General features: G+C 34.2%; 1 protein-coding gene across 5 annotated transcripts in view; it reads right to left on the bottom strand.

Moving 5' to 3' along the window:
• The window catches only part of DLGAP2 (DLG associated protein 2), a 1,318,656-nt gene that overhangs the window by 901,879 nt on the left and 395,408 nt on the right, over positions 1-21,369 (bottom strand). Inside the window, exon 1 of one of the 5 annotated variants that reach the window (XM_056813398.1) lies at positions 13,595-14,187. The exons of 3 other annotated variants lie outside the window; for them this stretch is intronic. The gene's annotated coding sequence lies outside the window, so the exon portion shown is untranslated. Of the gene's footprint in view, positions 1-13,594; positions 14,188-21,369 lie in introns of those variants that run through there. One more of the 5 variants, XM_056813396.1, reaches the window with a different exon arrangement.

The following is a 21,369-nucleotide window of genomic DNA, read 5'->3' as shown; positions in this document are numbered from 1 at the left end:
AAAGCCCCAAGACCTTAAATGTTCAGTTCCTGATATTGCATTCCTTTTTTGATATTGAATCCCTCCGTTTCAGTTCTGAGATTTTTTGTGGTACCAAGGTTAAAAGAACCACTGCATCTCTGCCTCTGTCTCTCTTTCTCTTTCTGTCTGTCTGTCTCTCCCTCTCTCTCCAATCTGTCTGTCTGTGTCAGTCGTTTACTAATTGTGAAAAACAAAACAAAACACTGATTTGGGACTCATAAGCCCTGATTCTTCATGTATTATATTGGCTGTATGATCTTGGGCAGTCACTTAATTCATAGTCTCAGTTTCTCCATCTGTAGACTTATAACAGTAATACATGAATGTCTACCTCGTAGGGTTGTTTTAAGGAACTATTACTATAATACTACTGCTGCTGCTTCTACTATTCTCCGTGAGTAATTAATGAGAAGTAGTAGCATGGAATAGTAGATAAAGAATTGTTTTTACAGTTAGGAAGACCTGAGTTCAGTTCTTGCCTCTTTCCCATACTAGCTGTTCTACCCTAACTTCTCTGTTTCTGGGCAAAAAAAAGACTATAATTTACAAAGGAAGAGCATGTCAGCATGAGAAAATCTACTATGGTATAATGTAAAGATTTCAAACTCCCCAAACCCAAACTCGATCTTTAGTGTGGCCTGAATCAGATTAAAATGTAATCGAGAAATATTTAACATAATAATTAAAATAGAGTAAGCTATAGGCAATGTTAATTTATGGTTTTCTGAGCCAGTATGACTTACAGGGAACTGCTTCTTTCTATTTTATTTTGACACTACTGATGTAGTAGTTAGAGCACTGGGCTTGGAATCAGGAAAAAATTCGATGACATGCATGTATTAGTTGTAGGGTCCTGGGACAGTTGCTTAATTTCTCTGTATGTAATCTTCCTAAGATGAAAAGTGAAGGGATTGATGGCCTCTGAGATGAAGTGTCTTCTGGTTCAAAAACTATCTGACATGTGATTGTTGTTATCTTCACTAATATTAGTAGAGTCAGTTACTAAAAAGAGTTCCCTATACTGATAAATTCAGTTCTGGTCCACAAGTAAGAAAAAAACTGTCAGGGAAACTGAAGAGGAATGAGATTTGGTAGTATTGAGGGAGGGGGAAACAGACAACAGAGAATGTTTTATGCATCTTATTCTTCCATTTACCCAGGTAAGGGCAAGGCAGATACTTAAATATCCAGCTGAGTGCATTATTTTCAAGTAGCAAATTTCACATAAAGGCTCTCTCTGACCTTAAATTATGAGGAATGGTAAACAGGAGGGAAATTCACTTGGATATCAGCATGCTAATTTAGAATCAAAGTCTCAGGAAAGCCACAGGTAGACACAAATGGCAAAGTATCAGAAGATGCATGAGGAGTAAGTGAAGAAATAGACTGTGGACTACCTATTCTCAGGGGCAAAAATAGCTCACATATTTTTTATGCCAGCCTTGACTACAATCATAAATATAGCATTAGAGTAATTAAGAGAATTACAGATAAGTGGAGAGAGGAAAACTGAAAGATAATCTAGTCTTGATTTATTTTACAAATGAGAAAACTGTGGTACAAAGAGGAGAAATTTGTCCAAGGTCACAGAAGAAACAGAGATAAGAACAAGGTCTTTTGTTTTTTAGTCTAATTCTTTTACAGATATATATATATATATGTATATATATATATATCCATGTTATATCCTGTAAAAAAGCACAAAAGAATCAACAGACAAATGAAAAATTCAATCAGAAATACTTTTTAGACACTAGTTGGCCCACAGATATCAAGCCCTCCACCCAAAATGACTTAGGAATATAGATTTAGTTGTTCAGTATAGTAGCTCAGCAGTCAGAAAGATCTGAATTCTTGTTTCTATCCCATACACTTACTAGCAAGGCAAATAACAATCTTTCAAAACCAGTTTCAGCTCTAAAATGGGAATATAAAGAGCACTTACTTCCCAGAGTTGTTGGGGAACTAAAAGAGATAGTATTCATAAAGTAATTTCTAAGCCCTAATTTACTTTATAAATGGCAGCTATTAATATTATCATTATTATTTAAGGTTTTCAAATTAGAAAGTGGTAAAGACAAGCCCTGAATTGAGGTCCTCTAGTTCTGCGGTCTGCATGATTTCTACTTTTCTACACTGCTTCCCAGTAATTCAACTATACTGTTATTTCTCTCTTTTCTCCTTTGAATCAATGAAAGTAATCTATGTTTATAGCCACACAGCCAAGGCTTTTGACAATCAATGATCCAAGCAAAATTTTTGCACCATGTAAAATTATAAAGAATAATTGACTAATAAATTATTAATATAAATTTCTCTACTTTTCTGCCCATCTTGTGCCAACTTATATCCATAAAGGGGAGTTAAGTAAACTTCAATGGATCAATGAAAGTTCTCACTTGACTATTTCAGATTTCAATGCATTAAAAGTTTCTATTCTTACTGGATTATTGCCCAAGTCAGCATCACTGTATAACAAATAGAAAATTAAATATATGCAGAAAAAAGTCAAAATTTCCCCACATAGGGTTTCTCAAGAAAAACAAAAGTGTGTTTTTAAAATTTCAAATAAGTGTTTAGAGCACTTATTTGGAGCCTAATTTTACTGTTCTCATTATATTGTTGCCAGATTGTTATTAGAACCCAGGCATGCAAGTCAATACTTGGTTTTACATATATCTAATAAATCCAAGCTAAGTTTTAATAAACTGGGCAAAATGTTTATCACACTAAGATTTCAACAGACATGAATTATGTAACTCTTTTGGTCATCAACAAAAAACACTTGGAATGCAGTTAATTCTATAATGATGCTTCCTATATGGAAATATTTCAATTCAATGTCTTTACTAGTTAACCATTGGTATCTCTGCTTCTATGTTCATTTTTTTCTAAAGTGTTAGAATGAAGCCTGTGTTTCAACTCAATAGATAAGTACCTGTAAGTCCTTACTGCTAAGGTAGAATACTTTATTGTTGTTGAGATATTTTTTCAATGGACAAAGACCAGAAGACAAAAACCAATGAGAGGGAAATTAGTTTATTTAAGGGAATTATAGTAGGAATAACAGTAGTTGGACTGTTAATGTTAATGTTGTCTCCTCTAAACTATGGCTATAAACTAAACTATAAACTAAATAACTAAAATAAACTATAAACTATATAAACTAAACTATAGGGAATTTGATCTACCTTGGAGATATCCTTGATCCAAAGGCATTGGAATTCAGTAATAAATTTATGTGTATATTATTTATTTATTAAATGTTTCCCTCTAAGACATCAAAATCAGGAAACTTCAAAGCTTAGAAACATAAGTGTAACAATCACCTAATATGAAATTGGTGGTAATACTTAGTTTCGTTCCTTAAAAAGAGCAAATCTTCCACATATAATGTTGTATCCTTTGCTATTTGTTCAAAACTAATTACACTTAAAATAGAAGAAATCAATAACTTCCCAAATTGTGAAATACTGTCCGAAATATTACTTCAAGGTCATGTCTATGTGAATAGATTAGTTTGAGAGGGGTAGAAAATACAAATAAGTGCAATTAAAATGATTATTGACTTAAATCAACCTTTTTGTCTGCTTAAAGAGACCAGTTGTTTGACTGAGTGTAACTGTTTGCCTGTTATTTCCTCTCTGAGGTGCTTATGTAAAGTTAACCAATGACACTGAACTGCCAAGACTAGAGGTACAAGTGAGGAGGGGGATACTTAGTGAAATTAATTTTATAATCCAAATCTCTGACATAGAAATTTCTAATTAAATTAGGAGAGTAACAACACTTTCGCTTGGAAATCATCACCATTTTAGTCAGCCGGGAAAGGTTCCAGGGCATCCTGCTGGTCACAGGCATGTATGTGGTTTGTCAGCACTGTCTCAGCAAATGAAGCATAACTCATTGGCTAATGTCTTCCAATTCAGACATATTCCTAATGAATGCCAGTTACCTTGAATAAATGAAATTCAGAAAGTGTCATATTCTATGCTGAAAGCATCAGCATTGGTTATGCTTTTCCTCTGACAATGTATCCTAATGAACACCATATCTCTCCAAATATGTGATTTAATAATCAATTTTATGAGATGATACCAAAAAAGGAAAGCATTGTCAAGCCACCTCTAATCATCTACCATACTAGCAGAGTGAAGATTCGTTGACAAAATGTTGTGTGCTCAAAAAACATAACTCGAGTGGATACCAAGTAAAGACGTGATTACTCATGGTGGGTAGCATGGTTCTTATAAAAATTTTTGGAATAACAACCATAAAACCTGGGTTCTAACTCTGGATCTGCTGCTGACCTGGCTCTTAGCAAATGAATTCATCTTTCTGTCATTCTATTTATTCATCTGAAAAATGTCAGAAATTGGATTATATGACTTCCAAGTTCCCATCCAACTCTAGCATCCAATTCTAGCACCTGAGCCTAGTTCCAGTGCCATCTTCTATTCACAAAGAAGTCTCTTCCAATCCTCTTAATTATTAACAGTGTCTCATTTATGAAATTACTTTGTAATATTCTTTGTATTATTTTGTATTTGCTTACTTGTGTATATGTTGTGTCCTCCTAATGGAATATGAGTTTCCTGAGAATGAAGGCTGCTTTCATTTTGTTTTTTATCTTTAGCATCTACTACCTTATAAGGAATAGATTTTTAAAAATGCTAATACTATGGAAAGAGTATTGACTCTAGTTGCAGGGGAGCTAAGTTCAAATTTATGAATACTTATGTGACCTTGGACAAGTCATTTAACCTCTTTGGGTTTCAGTTTCCTCCTTTGTAAGCTATAGACCCCATAGTTTCAGCTATGATTCTACAAATTAAATTGAACTTTTTATAGTTCTTGCTTATGATATAAGTTTACTGGTATTTTACATGATAATCATAGGTTACTATATTTGTGAAATAAGAACCAAAGGCTAGGAAATTCTTGAAAAAAGAAATGATACCACAATCTAACTATTAAGAAAAGGAGCCAGATAAAAGCATTCAGACCATTCAAAGAACAAGGTTGCTGTTGAGCAGTGTTCTGAAAATTTCTCTGCTAAAGATCAGTATTTTTTTAATGGTAGCATCTTTTCTGCATCACATCCTATCTCAGCCACCCATCATGAATTAATGTAATTGTGGATCATCAGTTTAACTAAACAAAGAGACTTTCTGTCTGGCCTCACTTTTGCACTGTTTATAAGTTTATGCCCCAAATGGTTCAAAATAAAGATTATTGAAAAGAGACACAAAGTCTTGATATTAGTGGCTTAATTTTTCCCCATTTATTACTTCCTTCTGTATGCTGTTTAGTACTCATAAATGCCTAGAACAATTATGATGAAGCCACATAAAAGGAGAAGAACATTTCCAAAATGAATTTATGAAGATTTCTTTAGGCACACATGGCAAGCAGATCTAATTGGCTTCCAGAATGGTGTCAGAAAGGCATACTGACAAAAGTATATGGATTGATTTTCAGGATAGCGACAGGCCCCTGAGCTAGGGAAAATATTTCTAGAAATTCAAACATATGGAGCTTATAATGACTATTTCCTTAGGCAGTAAAGGGAATATCTTCTAAATAAAGGAAGATAAATAAAAAAAAATTTTTAAAGAGGGATACATTGCCGATATGAATGAGAAAAATTAGATTTAAAAAGTGTAGGGTAATGATAGGAACAGAAAAGAATTATTTCTAGAAAGGTATATAATTTCAAGGAAATTTTAGATAACTTTTGTGATTTGGAAAATTGAAAGTAAATGTTTTGTTGAATCAGATACTTAGAAATCTAATCTCTTGGTATACCAATATACCATAGTCCTGTAGAGACATTGTATATCAACACTGTAATAAGGAGGAAATAAAGGTAACTTATCAGAAGAAGAAGGGGAGGTGGCATTCCTTGAGTGGAATGTGGTATCTCTGGAGAAGCCACCATGTTTAAATCCAGAAGAGGCAGTTAAGGGTTTAAAAGTCTGTTTCCTAAAGTGGTAGTTGTTCCTATCACCCACTGTAGGGTAGGGAATAATAAGTAGATTCTATCTTAAAGCTGGATTAAAAAACAAAAACATAGTTTCATTTGTAATGAAAAAAATCTATAATGGGAGTAACCGGCCCCCACCCTGACTTTCACCCTCTCCTACATTCTCTTTTGGAATTAGTAACACATCTTCAGCCACACTTAGAATGAATGAAACAGAGAAGCCCCAAGCACTGAAAAGGACTTCTTTCAGGAAAAAAAAAGATTTACAAAAATACCTGCTGGTTGCCCCCAGCCTGGACTGTCCCTTCACCCCAGACCTTACAAATTTCTATATTTCCCTTGAAAGAAGAGAACATTTTGCATTTTTTCTTTCTATTCTATTCTATTCTATTCTATTAGTAAGTGCTTAATCAAAGTTTGTTGATTTACTTTAATCTTTTCTACATGCTTTTTTGAAATTTTTTTTCAACTATGCTTTCTTAAGAAGGGCTCCAGAACTTCTCCCTTTGGGAATTAGGGAGATTACTACATGTCTATCCCCAATTTTTTACAGTAGCAGATCCATCTGCTGTAGCTCCATCCTATCCAATGGGCAAAAATAGTCCCTAAAACAGGGGATTAGACTGTTTCTATTATACAGAGAAGTGATCTTTTTTTTTTCCTTCTGAATATACACTCATTCATTCATCCATTGAACAAATACACCTTGATTAAAAGAACATTTAAGGGGGAGCTAAATGGTTCAGTAGATTGAGAGCCAAGCTTAGAGCTGGGAGGCCCTGGTTTCAAATTTGACCTCAGCCACACATGCTAATGTGACTATGAGAAAGTCACTTAACTCCAACTCTCTAGCTCTTACAACTTTTCTGCCTCAGAATCAATGTTTAGCATTAATTCTAAAATGGAAGATAAAGGCTTTAAAGTTTTTTAAAATTAAGAATATTTTAAAAGGCCTAATTTACCCTCTTAGCTCAAATGTGGATAAAAAAGGAAAAGTCCTCTTGAGAAATGAAAAAATAAATTTCCCAATTTTGGAATCCCATTTGGATGAATTTGGCCCAGCAGATATATTACAAAAAGTAATAATAAAATAACATTCATGACACATCACCAGGTAAAGTTTATTCAATCTTTTATTTCTGGTAGCAGTATTTTAGGGAACTATAAAACTACCTAAGAAAAAACCATATAATATAAATATAAAACAGCAAAAGAAATCAAGGGGGAAAAGCACGTGCAATTCACTTTTCATTATCTGTGGGAAAACTATCCACATTGTGGATTGTGATGAACTGTTTTTTGATATCATTTAATACTTTTAAGTGAATTGCCTTCTCTGTAGACTTTTCCATCTAGAAAGGACTCTACAATTGATCTTGCAGCTAGAAAAGGTCTTCTAACCCAATATTAATTAACTTCTCCCATTCCAGGGGAAACAAAAGCCTAAAATAATAATTCGTGGTTTATGGAATCCTTGCCTAAATACCCATTTTGTATTAGTATGAGTGGAGATTTGGGGTCTTTAAGAACAGTGATGCATTGATAGAAACATGACACTTAGAGAGAGGAAAGACTGTGTTTCCCTTCTGCCTTTTTCCCCTCTCCCATATTTAATAGCTATATGACCTTAGGCAAATCACTTAACTTATATGAACTTCCATTTTCTCTTTTGAGAAAGGGTAATCATGATAGAACCAAACTCACAAGTTTGCTGTGAGTTGAGTTAAGCAATGCATAAGCAAATTTTAACAACCAGCTATGTAGGTAAAAAATATATATACATGTGACATATTTTAAACTTTAATTTACATCATTAAAAATCTCCATTATTTTCTTAAGTCAGAAAATTAACAAAACAATAAATTGAGACCTGATTTGTAGCACTGGCCAAATTTCAAGATATAGATGTTCTCCCTCCCCCAAAATTAACAATTGCCTCTCCAAGCAAGACTCAGAAAAGTACAAAGCTCTGGTTTTTCACAAGCCACAGCTCAAATGCTACCTTCTACAGGAAGTTTTTCCTGATTTCAAACTGCAAGACCAACTCAATGGACCATGTTTCTTCTCTGTTTTAACATTCTGGACATCTTCAATTTCCATAGTTTGGTTTCTTTTTTTGCTAAACCTAATTATTTTTTATATCTGTAACAACTAATGCTAATGTCATTATTTTAAATTTATATTCTCATTATACTTTATTTACTTTTTGTTTTGCTTTTCATATAGTAAGCCTATAAGGAAGGTGTATTATTATCCCTGTAGATACAGAAACTGAGATTCAGAGATGCTAAATAATTGCCCCAGATGTGCACAACTAGCCAGTATCAAAGCTATAATTTGAATGGACCCAAGATCCCACTAATCTTTCAATTATAACATATTCCTTCACTTTTATTAAATAGTAGAATTCTCATCTGACAGAAGACAACTAGCATACCTCTCACAGGTCTTCCTTTTGCCTTTGGTAACTCTTCCATTACTCCTTAGGAGAAAATTCTGTGACTTAGAATCAGAAGTAAGAACTCGGGGATGGGATAAAAGAACAGCAGTATTTGGTGGAATCAATATAGTTGAAAGGAAAAAAATTCAGGAAAAACTAACTCTTTGCTGTAACAATTGGCAATATGAATGCAAATGAATTAGCACTTGAGGCATCCTCCTTTCCTCTAAGTATGTTTCTCTTTTTTTTTTTAATTCTTTTTCTCCATCTCTTTCTTTCTCTGATCTTTCTCTCTCCATCCTCTTTGTTTGCTATGCTTTAGCCAAATGCATCCTTGAGCTCCATGTGGCTTTACTAGTGGCACTCGGGCTTCAAAATATTTCCAACACTAAATGTAGCTGATACTTATCATTTCCTGCTATCTGTACTGATAATGATCCCTCCAAAACAAAGTGGCATAATGCGTTTGTCAGACTACAGTCAACCTTAATGAGAAATAGATAGATGAGTAAGCCAAATCATACTTAGATCGATTCATGGATTCATGGTTATCTTTCTATCTATCTTTCTAGCTAGCTGCATATAACAACAAACATTGACACTATCCTTCAAAAATAGCCTAAGTCAACAAAAATGTCCTAAGACAATAATGGAAATTTTTTTTATAATATAAAAACAAAATGCTTTTGAAAGATAGAGATTTAACCTTCTCATCCTTTCTTATTGAGTGACTGGCTACCTAAGTCCTATAAGAACATTATTCCATGTAAATGGTAAAAGCACTCAAAAGGAAAGGAAATCATGATGCAATGGGGGAAAAACTAGACTAGGAATCACCAAGACTGTGTCATTTTTTAGAAGACACTTTACCTTTCTGGGCCTCAGTTTCCACACATGAAAATAACTGATTGGGAAAAAAAAAACAATCTCCAAAGTGTTTTCAATTCTAAAATTCTATTCTAATCTAATGATATATATATATATATATATATATATATATATGTACCTCATTGAGAGAATAACATAGCACACATTTATTCAGAAAGGTTCCAGAGGTTAGCATTCAACATGACATAGTCTGTATGGGAAGACCCTGAGTGGAGACACTAAATAATTCATTTTTCTTTTACTTCTATTAGTTCATCAATCTAGTAGGGAAAGTACAATGATTATATTTCTATAAACACTCCCATAAGCTCTCATATCTTTGGTTGGAGACAGTTGGGGTCAGGGACAAGGAAGGCAGACTATGCCACTATCCATTTTAAGAAAAGCTAATAAGGTCTTGGATAAGTGGATTTGTCAGGATCTGGAGTATATCTGAGAACATAAATGGAATTCAGTGTATTATTATGTCAAGGATGATAGTTAGACCAACATCCTATTTGTGGACTATGGGTTGTTGTACATGTTGCTTTCTATCTTTCTTGCATGTTGAAAGAATGATGAACAACTTTCTTTCAAAAAAATTTTGATAACTATGTAATATATGTGCTCTTTCCAAATTTTATGTATGATAGAAGACCATAATGAAATATACCTGAAGTCATACATGATCTGGTTTTAACCTAAACTTTCTCATGAGCCTTCGAAAATGTATCATTTGATTTAAAAGGGGAAAAATGCTATTCCACCATGCACCAAAAATGATATCCTGAGAATTAAGCCAGTAAATTACTAGTCTTTCATCATCCTCACCGAATTGTTAGACAGCATCTTGGAAAAAGGAGTCATATGCTTGGTCATTTTAAAGATACTGGAACAGCATTCTAGCACAGACCTGAGAGTACAGGATATGAGATTAGAAAGGAGATTATGTTTTAATGAGGACTCCTTCGTATCATAAGATCTAAGTTCCTTAGATAGGCTCCACAAAGAGCCACTCTACAAATTCTAAAGCCCACTAGGTAGTGAAGAATACCATTATGAGGTTCCATTTCATTTAGAGGACATGAACTGAAAACTTTGTGTTGTAGGAAAGTGTGCATTTAAGAAGTGGTTTATAAGTACTAGACATATTCTAGGACAAAAGGACAAATAAATGAGACCAACAGTGATTAAAAATAAAATAAAGTACAAACAATTGTTCATTGCATTGTTTATTTAAATATTTTTTCATTAGCAACATAACATTGTCCGTTTAAATTCAGTTTCACAATCACATTTTTAAAAAGTATACTGTATACTCCACTCCCGTCAAGCAATCATAGAAGCCAAATATCTTCTGCTGAGCAGTGAAAATCAAGTAGCCATGATTTTTGCCCTAAAATGTACAATTCATTCCCTTAATGAAGATAGTGTAAAAGGTACATAGCTAAGAGAAAGATTTCACTATTTAGAATCTCAGAATGAAAATGTGACAAGTTTTGACTTTTCTTAAAAGTTGGTTATAAATTAAGATAAGTCAAACAATTTTATGTGTTAAATTCTGAAAAATGAGTTTGACTCTAATCAAGTGACTATAATAACAACCGTCCATGGGAAAATAACATTCAATCTGGACTTTGAAGATTTGCTTTTATTTGTGTTAAGCTTATAGGAGAAAAGATACCTCTGTCAAACTAAGCTTCACATATTTTTCAAAAACAGCTCTGAGGGAAAAAGGAACTCCTCTGCTCTGATGTGGAGGTGTGTTTATCCAGAAATACTTCCCCTGCACACCCTGTACCTTAGTACAGTGGCTTTGAAGTATGCATTCTCTGGAGGTGTATGAATTTATCTTGTTAAGACCCATACACCTCCATATAGTACAAATGCGTAGCTTCCTTTTGGTTAGGGAGAGGGAGGATAATGTAAGGCATCTTTATATTCTCTCTTAGAAATTTCCAACTGTATTATATGAAATGAATTCCCACACATTTATCTTTTGCCTCTTCCTTAAACTGATTCTCTAAAATCTAAAATCATAGCTATAAATTAATGTAATTTCCTTCTGTTCTGTATAAATTTTTATATTTAGTGCACAATAAAAGAAAATGGGAGAAAATGGCACTTCAACTTTACATGCAAATAAGCATTTCCCAATTTATTTAAAGTATCCAGATCTTCCAATTAGCCTTAGTTATATGATAATATCATCTATCATCATTTAAAGTACAGCTATTGTAGATAAATAAAACTATCATATTCAACAGTTCATTATAGACTATCCTGTTTAGAGAGGGGAAAACATAGATATAACATTTTGAAAATATTAATATTGATTTTTAAAAGATCAAATGCACTCTTTATCAATTGTGAAATATCTTCAAAGTATACTTTTGATAGACATAAAATGTTTTGTAGACTGATTTTGCATTTTAAGGAACTAATTAAAAGACTAAGATGTAATATGAAAGCAATTCAGGTAAATTACCTCTTTTGGGCTTTTAATTTTTCTTTTCATTATAAGTGAATTGATTTACTGAACATGTGTAGGAATTTAGCAGCTATCTTTACCCATTATCAAAGATGCTACTTGCAAAATCAGAGAAGGAAACTCAGTAACAAGGTAGGCTGCCTGCTTTGAATGAAACTGTTTGTTGGTGCCGATAACTACTTCAAATATCCTTTGAAGTGCATTCATGGCAGAGAAACCTCCATGCCCTGAGTTACAGAGCCCATTTCATTAAAGAACCCATTTAAAACATATTCTATGAGGAAATCTTATAATGCTTCTCTGGAAAACATTGATTTAAATAAATTACATTTTTCATATGTACTCCTTGGTGAGCACTTGTTGCTAAAAAATCAGTGACTCACAAAGCTGAAAAACAGTTATATTGACTTATTTTATATTATAAACATTTGAAAAGGCTAAAATATTTCTTTTTAAATATAATGGATAAGGCACTGTGATGAAGCTCTTTTAGGGATGACTTATGAATGAAATTGCAAATATTCTTGCCGATGCTTACAAACCAATGGCAGTTATTTCCTGAATGTGTTCAGGGCTGCACTGTGGATATGTACAGTTTCCTGATTATATTCCTAGTCAACTTTAAAATATCAGCTCTTTTTATTGAAACAATGGAAAACAGATACAAACTCTTATCTATAAATGCATTTTTAAAAGCTAGGGGCTCAATACTGCTATTTAGAGACTTGTCTACCTGTGCACAAGACAAGACTAAGAAACGTGTCAGTTTAAAAGGGAAGGAAATAGGAGAGCAAAAAATCCTGGCAAGACACGCCTAATCCATAAATTTCAATCTATGTAGGCACCTGCTAACTTGTTATAAAGTTCCCCAGAGCTAAAATCCTTCATGAATGAATCTTAATAGGTAAGACCTAGTAACCCAGTGTTCCCATGGACCCCTGTCAAACCGTGTGTACTCCAAAGCATGCTTTATCAAAAATCATCATGCTCCCCACGATGGGCTTGAAAATGTGAAATCTCTTCTAATTAGGCTGGAATCCATCTGGTCTTCCCTGATTCTTAGTATTTGTTATTCCCTGCAATTCAAAAGGGTTTCTACTTTACCAGGTACCACTTCCCAGCATGGAAATAAAATTCTTTATTTTCTTTCACCTATTTAATGCAGTTGATAAGATACTGAATCTTTCACTACTTGACATTACAAAGGAAGCCTCTTTATGGGCTTTTCCTCCTCAATGTTTTCCTATAAAACATAGGTTTTAATAACTGCGGGTCCCTGGATCTATTAATTCCCAAATGGATGCTGAAATCAGCGGCACAGCTGCTGCATCTCTGATAGATGGGACTAGGAACCCGCCGATACTTCTTCCATTTAGATATTGCCTCAGTATTCAGCGATCAGCCTATTCCCGGTTAATTGGAGCCTGGGAACTTGGCTTCTTAGAATTGCATAAATGTAGTTCGAGATTGTTTTGTAATACCTCTTCAACAAAATCACCCTGAGTAATTAAGGTGCACCCCGTATTGCAGTCAGATTAAGTCCCCATGAGATACTACTACACCATCTAGCAAAAGCTGAGTATTTTACTTATTAAGCCAGAGCAACCTCTGGCTTGTAAGGGAGAGAGAGGAAAAAACATGGTGCAAAGTATCGAGGGGGAAAGCAGCTGTCAGAAATTAACTAGTTTCTAGCTAATTAACACGTTATTTTTTCTACCTGATGCCATGGGGCTGAAGGAAGTAGACACGGAACGTACAAAAAGTAAGAAATTAGTCATCCTTGACTTACCGTGGAAAGACTATTGCTGCACTGCTTACAGCATCCAAATGCATAGAGCACGAAGCTTCTCACCAAACAGGCAGCTGTGTACTCAGTGAGCAATTCAAAATCATTGCAAAAAAAAGATTAAGGCCAGAGATTGCAAAGTAGGTATCCACAGATCTGGTTAGTCACAGCTTGGACTAGCCTGCTACAGAGCTCTGCAAAACAAGTATACTGCAGCAGTGGGGCAAGCATAGGATTGCAATGCATGTCCCATATATTCAAGCATAATAGAAAACATGGATCTGGAGTTTATTCCATGTGGATGTGGGGGCTGTTTGGTACCGAGAAGGAATAGGATGCTCCTCTCACGTAATAGAATTAGAAATGAAGATTTATGCCTTAATTAGCGTGCAGTATGATTCCTCGGGATATCAACTACAGAAAGCAGGTGCCTCCGTCTCCTGTTTTTCAGATAAATGTCTCTAATCTCATTTCACAAATGATCCCTATTTAGACAGGAGCCACCTATTGTGATGATATCATTTGCTCTAGTAGCCATAAATGGGCAACTTCCTAGAGGACGTCACAGTTGCTGACGACAGGAATCTTTATAATATTGAGTGGGCAGGGTGCTTGATGAGGGCCCCCATCAATCTATAGCAGCTTTTGCTAATGTTGTATCATGAATCCTGCATAATCATCTGAGGAGCTGCAAATGCAGGGGAGGGGCCGGTATGTGTGTGTGTGAGTGAATGTGTGTGTGAGAGGGTGTGTGTGTGTGTGTGTGTGTGTGAGAGAGAGAGAGAGAGAGAGAGAGAGAGAGAGAGAGAGAGAGAGAGAGAGAGAGAGAGAGAGAAAGAGAGAGAGAGAGAGAGTGAGAGAGAGAGAGAAAGAGAGAGAGAGAGAGAGAGAGAGTGAGAGAGAGAGAGAAAGAGAGAGAGAGAGAGAGAGAGAGAGAGAGAGAGAGAGAGAGAGAGAGAGAGAGAGAGAGAGAGAGAGAGAGAGAGAGAGAGTGCCGAGAAACCCACTCAAACTGCTCAGTAGAGCTTATAAGCAACTCCTCACAGAGCTGTGCAGAAGCAAGGAAAACCGAACAACAGAGAAGGCACAGAAAACAATGGCACATTTTCAAAATCACGCTGGCATCTAAAAAACAGAAGCCTAAGACTAAATCCATTTAGTTGACAGCTTCTTGCTGGAAAAAGGGAGAAATACTTTTTTTGTTTGCTTGCTTGCTTACTTGCTTGCTTGCTTGCTTGCTTGGTCTATCCATTCCAACAGGAGAAGCCAGGAAGGTTTAGGAAACTTTAAAAATATTAAGTACCTAGCTTCTGACCACCACAGCCCACATCATGGCTCAATAATACTTTTTGGAGTGGAGTGTATTTAAAGTCTGTTGCTTAAAACTCCCTAATAATTAGAATAGTTTTGGGTGGAAGAAAATTAGGGAAAGGGAAGTTTCATTATTGAATTTATTGTGATGGTCTGAAAAGCTAAAATTATCATCTTAATTAAATCTTTATAAGTAAAATGAGTTTCTCTTGGTTATAGAAGTTTTTTTTGGTTCAAATCTGCATTTTGAAAAGTTGTAAAGCTAAGGATGTGTGTATACAAAGGTATACACCTATTTATATATGTACAAAGGTGTATATATATATATCCATATATGTACAAACAACAAATCCATATTTGGCTACAATGTGCAGCCCTTTAAAGGGAATCTTTTGAAAAGCATGTATTGAAAATACTAAAAGAGAATGAATGTTTTGAAATCATCAGTATCGGAATAAAGGGAAATGGTTTATTTGGAACAAATGACCGGGCCAGCCTGTTTCTGATCAGAAAAGTCAATGGTTTGAGCATCATCACTATAAAAGAACTTCTCAGTCAGCACTACCTTCAATAAGGACAGAATCAATGACTGAGAATAAATACCAGGATCATGAAGATTAGGCAATACAATGGAAGAATCTGGGAGGACCTCTTTGCATACTGAAAAGGTGATGTACAGATTAATAGATCAATTAGCCACCTTCTTGACAAGCTTTTTTCAGCTCATATTGTCATTGGGAATATAGTACTTAGAAGCATGGGAAAAGAATCCAAAGACCAAACCCTCTGTATTTTACACATTTTCAGGAAATTTTCTAAAGGTTAAAATGAATTTTGCTGCTTGTTTTGCAAGTTTTGAGTAAAAGAATGAAAATTGAAAGAGAATCCTATGTTTGCACCTTGAAAATAAGGGGCCCAAATTTTTTAAAAAGTGTTTTTTGTAAACTCTTCACTAACTAATGTCTTCCTATTGAGATTAACTCCCAATTGTCCTCTTTATAACTTGTTTGCACACGGTTGTTTATATTTTGTTTCTTCCATTAGGGTTTAAGCTCCTTAAAATCATGGATTATTATTTTTTTCTTTTCTTTGTATTCACAACTCTTAGAACAGTTCCTGGAAAATGATAGGCATTTAATGAATGCTGCTTAAATCAAATCCATTAAGAAATTCTACACCTCAAAAATTTGAAAATACATATGGAAGTGATTCTGTGCTCACAAGGAAGGAATCTGACATTTATCAGTTATTTAAAGGTCTTACAAGGGAATCTTTTCAGGTAAAAGCTAGAGATAAACTTTTAGTTGTTTAGAAGTAATCATTTAATAGGCCTGTTTGTTCTATATTTACAAAACACTTTCATCACAACAATCCTGTGGAGTAGATATTACAAAAAATATTGTTCATATTTAATTAATTAATTTATTTGTTATTTTGAATCTGGGTTTTTCTAACCCTTCAATGATGTGACAAGGCACCATACTTGTATTGGTATTGGTCTTAATGCCAATGCCCAGTTGGCTTAGTGGAATACAGCTCACTCAGAATTCTGGAGCTAAAGTCATCTTGCAGCCTTAGCATCACCAGGAGTATAAATTTCAGGTATGTGTCTACCACAACAAATTCTTATTTTACAGAGAAGAAACTGAGGCACTGAGACATCAAGTCACACAATGATGCAGAGGTAAAGTTTGTCTCTGACAACTCAATCCCTGATGTGCTATGTATAAAGTAGAAAAGAAACTAAAGGGAAAGAGGAATAGCAGCTAGATTTTGACAACACAACACAGAGTAATATAAATTTGATAACATTGTAAGATCTCTTCTTAAGTTACCCAAAAGATAATAACACATATTTAAAAATCACCCTTCTCCCCTTAAAAACAGTAATTCAAGAAGACCTAAAAATGAGTCTGATATCCACTGTGACAATGACAAACTAATATTCAAAAGTCAGACTTTTCCTTCTATGGCATTGCTTATTATAAAATAACTATTATTGTCTCTTCTCTGACATATTTCTGCAATCTTTAAAATGCCTTCAAAGCTTCATTTTTCAAAGAACTTGCCTTTTTGAAAAGTATGCCAAATGTAACATCAGTATATCTGTTCACTTGATATAACAATAGTACTTACATTTCATATCTTATGAAGTTGTTAAAAGGAAAGAAATTTAAATCTTTACATACTATAGAAGTGAAAATAATCTAACAAAGCCATGAAACATGTGCATATCCTCACATATGATACTTCAGATAATATATCCATGCCCTAACATAAACTGTCCCCTAAATATAAAAAGTCTTCTCTCCTCATTGCTACTTCTTAGAATTCATCGTTTCCATCAAAGCTCTGCTCAGGTAACTCCTTCTGCAGATGTCCTTTTCTGATCCTCTCAATTGCTAGTCTCTTCTGCCACAAAATTCACCTATACTATATTATACTATATTATATGTGTGTGTGTTTGTGTCTGGGTATACATATATATGTTTGGATACTATAGTAGTTGTCTCTCGGTAACCGAGGATGACTATTGTCTTTGTTTGTTTTTGTGCACAAAGACACTTGTGCATGAAGATTTAAGTGGAAAAGTAGAGGCACAGAGACAGTCCCACTCTCTCTGCTTTGGAAGCCTGGGTCCAGTGGCACAAAAAGTCGTTACATCTAGAGACTTCCTCAGCTGCATTGGATGGCTGTGTTGTCTTTTGTGCTCCAACACACCCTAAGCACTCCACAGTGCCTTGCTGCATCGCCATCTCAGCCGTTGAACCTTCTTATTGGTTTCTTCCATCTGTTCAGCCGAAGGAGTCTTCACATGCTGGGTGAGCAAAGCCCTAGTTCACCAGGGGTCGACGACATATATACTATATATGTATCCATAAACATATGTACATATTATACACATGAATATATCCTTTCATATATAAAATGCATGATCATATATAGGTATATAATAATATTAAATAATATATATCTAATATATCTTGTCTCCCTCAATAGAGAGTAAAATCTTTGGGGTAGGTACCATTTCATCTTTTTTTATTTTTATATCTTGTGCTATGCAGTACATAGCATATAATAGTTAATTAATAATTCACATCCAACAAAATACTTTAAAGTTCAATAAGCATATGTGCCAGCTATATGTATAATGGTCCATCCTGCTTAGAAGCAGTCATATGGACCTTATCTAGAAAGTATATGGTTAATCAAAAAGGTATTTTGGCTCCTATTTTGTTTTTAAAATGAGATCTTTTTAACCAGTACTAATAAATCATTGGCTATGTTCTTCTTCATTTTGGTAAATCTTTTTTTTTTCAAAAAATACACACCTGATTAAATCACAATTCCTTATTTGCTGGATTGGGTAAGTATTGCATCTAAAACATTGTTAAATTAAAAAAAAATACTGTCATATCTATTTAGGACTTTCATCTCTAGTGTTTGTTTTGGTAATCTATTAATAAAGATATGCATGTATATTCACATTTAAGTAAATATTTATATAAGTTGTTAAGAAGTAATTAACTAAGCCTCAGTACTACTATTTATTCAATTAAAGAAGGGAAAATAGGGGGCAGCTGGGTAGCTCAGTGGATTAAGGGCCAGGCTTAGAGATGGGAGGTCCTAGGTTCAAATCTGGATTAAGACTCTTCCTAGCTGTGACTCTTTGCAAGTCACTTTTCTGCCTTGGAACCAATATACAGTATTGATTCTAAGATGGAAGGTAAGGGCTTTTAAAAAAGAAGGTAAAAGAAAGATTAGAGTAGTTCTAACGTTAAACAGTTCTAATTGCATATAATTGCATCAAATTTGTGACCACCATTTTCTTTCTTCTTTGGCATTGGAAAGGAAATATTTTTTCTAGGAACCTGAGTTTGTTACTAGACCTATGTCTGCAGTTCATAATGAGATAAGATTCTCATAGCATCTACAATGCCATATATCTGAGATCCTGCAGGTTAGGGACATGTACTTTTAAACATTTAAATATATTTCTATCTGTCAATAAAACAGGACCAAATTTCCAATGTCAAGTCAAAGTTACTACCTACTCTGGAAACCAACATGGGATCAAGGCTACATGAAATTTTGCCTACAGAAATAAAAAAGAGAGACAATAAAGCTCAGCATTTCTACCATTTTACAACTGTGGAAAATGAAATCCAGAGAGTTTATTTATTCAAACTGAATTCTGGTTAAATCTACCTGTGGCAAGTTTTTCATTATTCATAAAATCACAAAATATTTATGGAACATGGAAAGCTTATGGAACATGCATTTGTTTTATGTTTTCAAGAAGATTTAATTTATTTTTCAAAAAGACATACCTCCAAAATATTTAAACAAATATTTTGCCATTGCTTTAAGATTTAGGAAACACCTGCTAAGAATATTAATTCATTTTCAAAATATTATAAAGGAAGATAGAAAATTATACACAGATCTGCCTGACAATATAGTGAGGAGGAATAGGTATAGAAGAAGGTAAGTCTATAGAGGGTTGATGTAATGTCAAGCAAATGAGAGAATTTATAGGTTAAATTGGAAGGATAGCAAACAAACAAACAAAAAAAAAACAACTGAAACATCAATCAGCATTTCTATAACAATTACTTTCATACCCACTCAATAAATATTTTTAAGCGGTTACTATGTGCCAGGTACCATGCTGACATAGTAAAATCAACTACATTTGATCTTTAACACCTCAGTCATGATGAGCTAGGCATGAAGTAGAAAAGGAATTAAAGAGAAACAGTTCAACTTTACAAAGATGCAAATCAAAGTGATGCTACTTTGAAAATATCGTGAGATCCCTTTTTAAAGTTATCTGAACAAGGTGATAACCACAAATGTGAAAAAATAATCTCTGGAATTCTCTTCTTCTAAAAAGTAATTGAAGATGACTTTGAAATGTTTAATATACCTACTTTGTTAGCTTTATATAATTATTATGAGAATTATATTTACAAATAATGAAATGGCATGTAACTTTAATGAAAATATGAGTAGGTAGGAACAAGACTTTCACAAACAATTTTCTGAATCGAATCATATTCTTAGTCACAGAATTGTCTGAAGAAGAGTTAAAAAACCATTGTACTCATTGTTCTTGATTTTTTAAATGACAGCCAAATATATATAGCTTTAAAAAAATCCTTACCTTCCATCTCAGAATCAATGCTATGTATTGGTTTTAAGGCAGAAGAGTGGTAAGGGCCAGGCAAGGGGGATAAGTGACTTGCCCAGGGTCACACAACTAGTAAGTGTCTAAGATCAAATTTGAACCTAGGGCCTTCCATTTCTAGGTCTGGCTCTCAATCCACTGAGCCACCCAGCTGTCCCCAAAATATATATAGCTTTAAATACTTTCCCAATAATGTCCCTCCAGTATGGTAAAGAAAATATAAGATTCCTCAGTCTCTGAAACCACAGGTATAAATTGAGTAATCTATTTATAAATATCAAACATGGCATGAGTAAGAAAGGGATTTTGCTTACCAAAGATATTTACAACTCTCATGAAGGATTCCCTAAGCAAAACACAAATAGCAGAATCATCCCTTAAAGATAGTGACGTCCTCTTGATATAATTGTTTTGCATTACATTGTGCTGATTGAATCAAGTCTGGAAATATTATAGAATCTCCTCAGTGAGATTCCTAACTACACAACAGAATTCAGCCTAATGGTCTATGCAAAAATGAAAAAAAATGAATGAAGAATGCCCACTTCCCAGATTATTTTATATCACTGGATGAGTTAGTTCATTAGCATGTATACACACATGTAATGAGAGAGAGAGACAGAGACAGAAATAGAAACTGAGAGACAGAAATAGAGAGGTAGGGAGAGATTAGATATTTCAGTACTCTCAATGAATCTTACCTGCTCCCTGGGGGAATAGGGACATCTTTTTAACAAGGATACTCAATTAAGAATTCTGGGAAACCAGAATTGCTAAACAATCAAATTCATGAGTCAGCCAAAGAACAATGAAAAGATAGGTAGTGGGCATAATTAGACTATCACATGTTAACACAGATAGCTATCTTTCAAGAAATATGTGTTCTGGAAAAGAAGGGGGCAGTCATATAACAAGAAAATGGGAAAACAGATTGGCCGCCTAAGACCTATAATAGCACCCATAGAATGTTAAAGGATTTAGAGGAAGGCCTCCAGCCCATACTGGGTACTTATAGAAGAACAAGAATTACACTGGATGAGAAGGCAGGAATGAACTGTGATCTGCACTGTTGGAAGGAGTATCCACATTCAGAAGATTACAGATCACTTGAAGTTCTGAAGTATATTAATGGGTGCTTTAATGAAACAAAAATTGAAGAAGCTTTTTTCTCTCCTCTGCTATTAAACACCCAAGTATCAAATCAGTGTTTTGTATCATTATATTCAATTAAAGATCAATGCTCTTTTATGTTTTTGGTAACATGCTTTCAATCAGC

Source organism: Monodelphis domestica, chromosome 1 (genome assembly GCF_027887165.1).
Source record: "Monodelphis domestica isolate mMonDom1 chromosome 1, mMonDom1.pri, whole genome shotgun sequence".
Classification (NCBI taxonomy): Eukaryota; Metazoa; Chordata; class Mammalia; order Didelphimorphia; family Didelphidae; genus Monodelphis; species Monodelphis domestica.
Note: the sequence above shows the minus strand (reverse complement) of the source record. Positions and strands in the feature narration are given on the sequence as shown.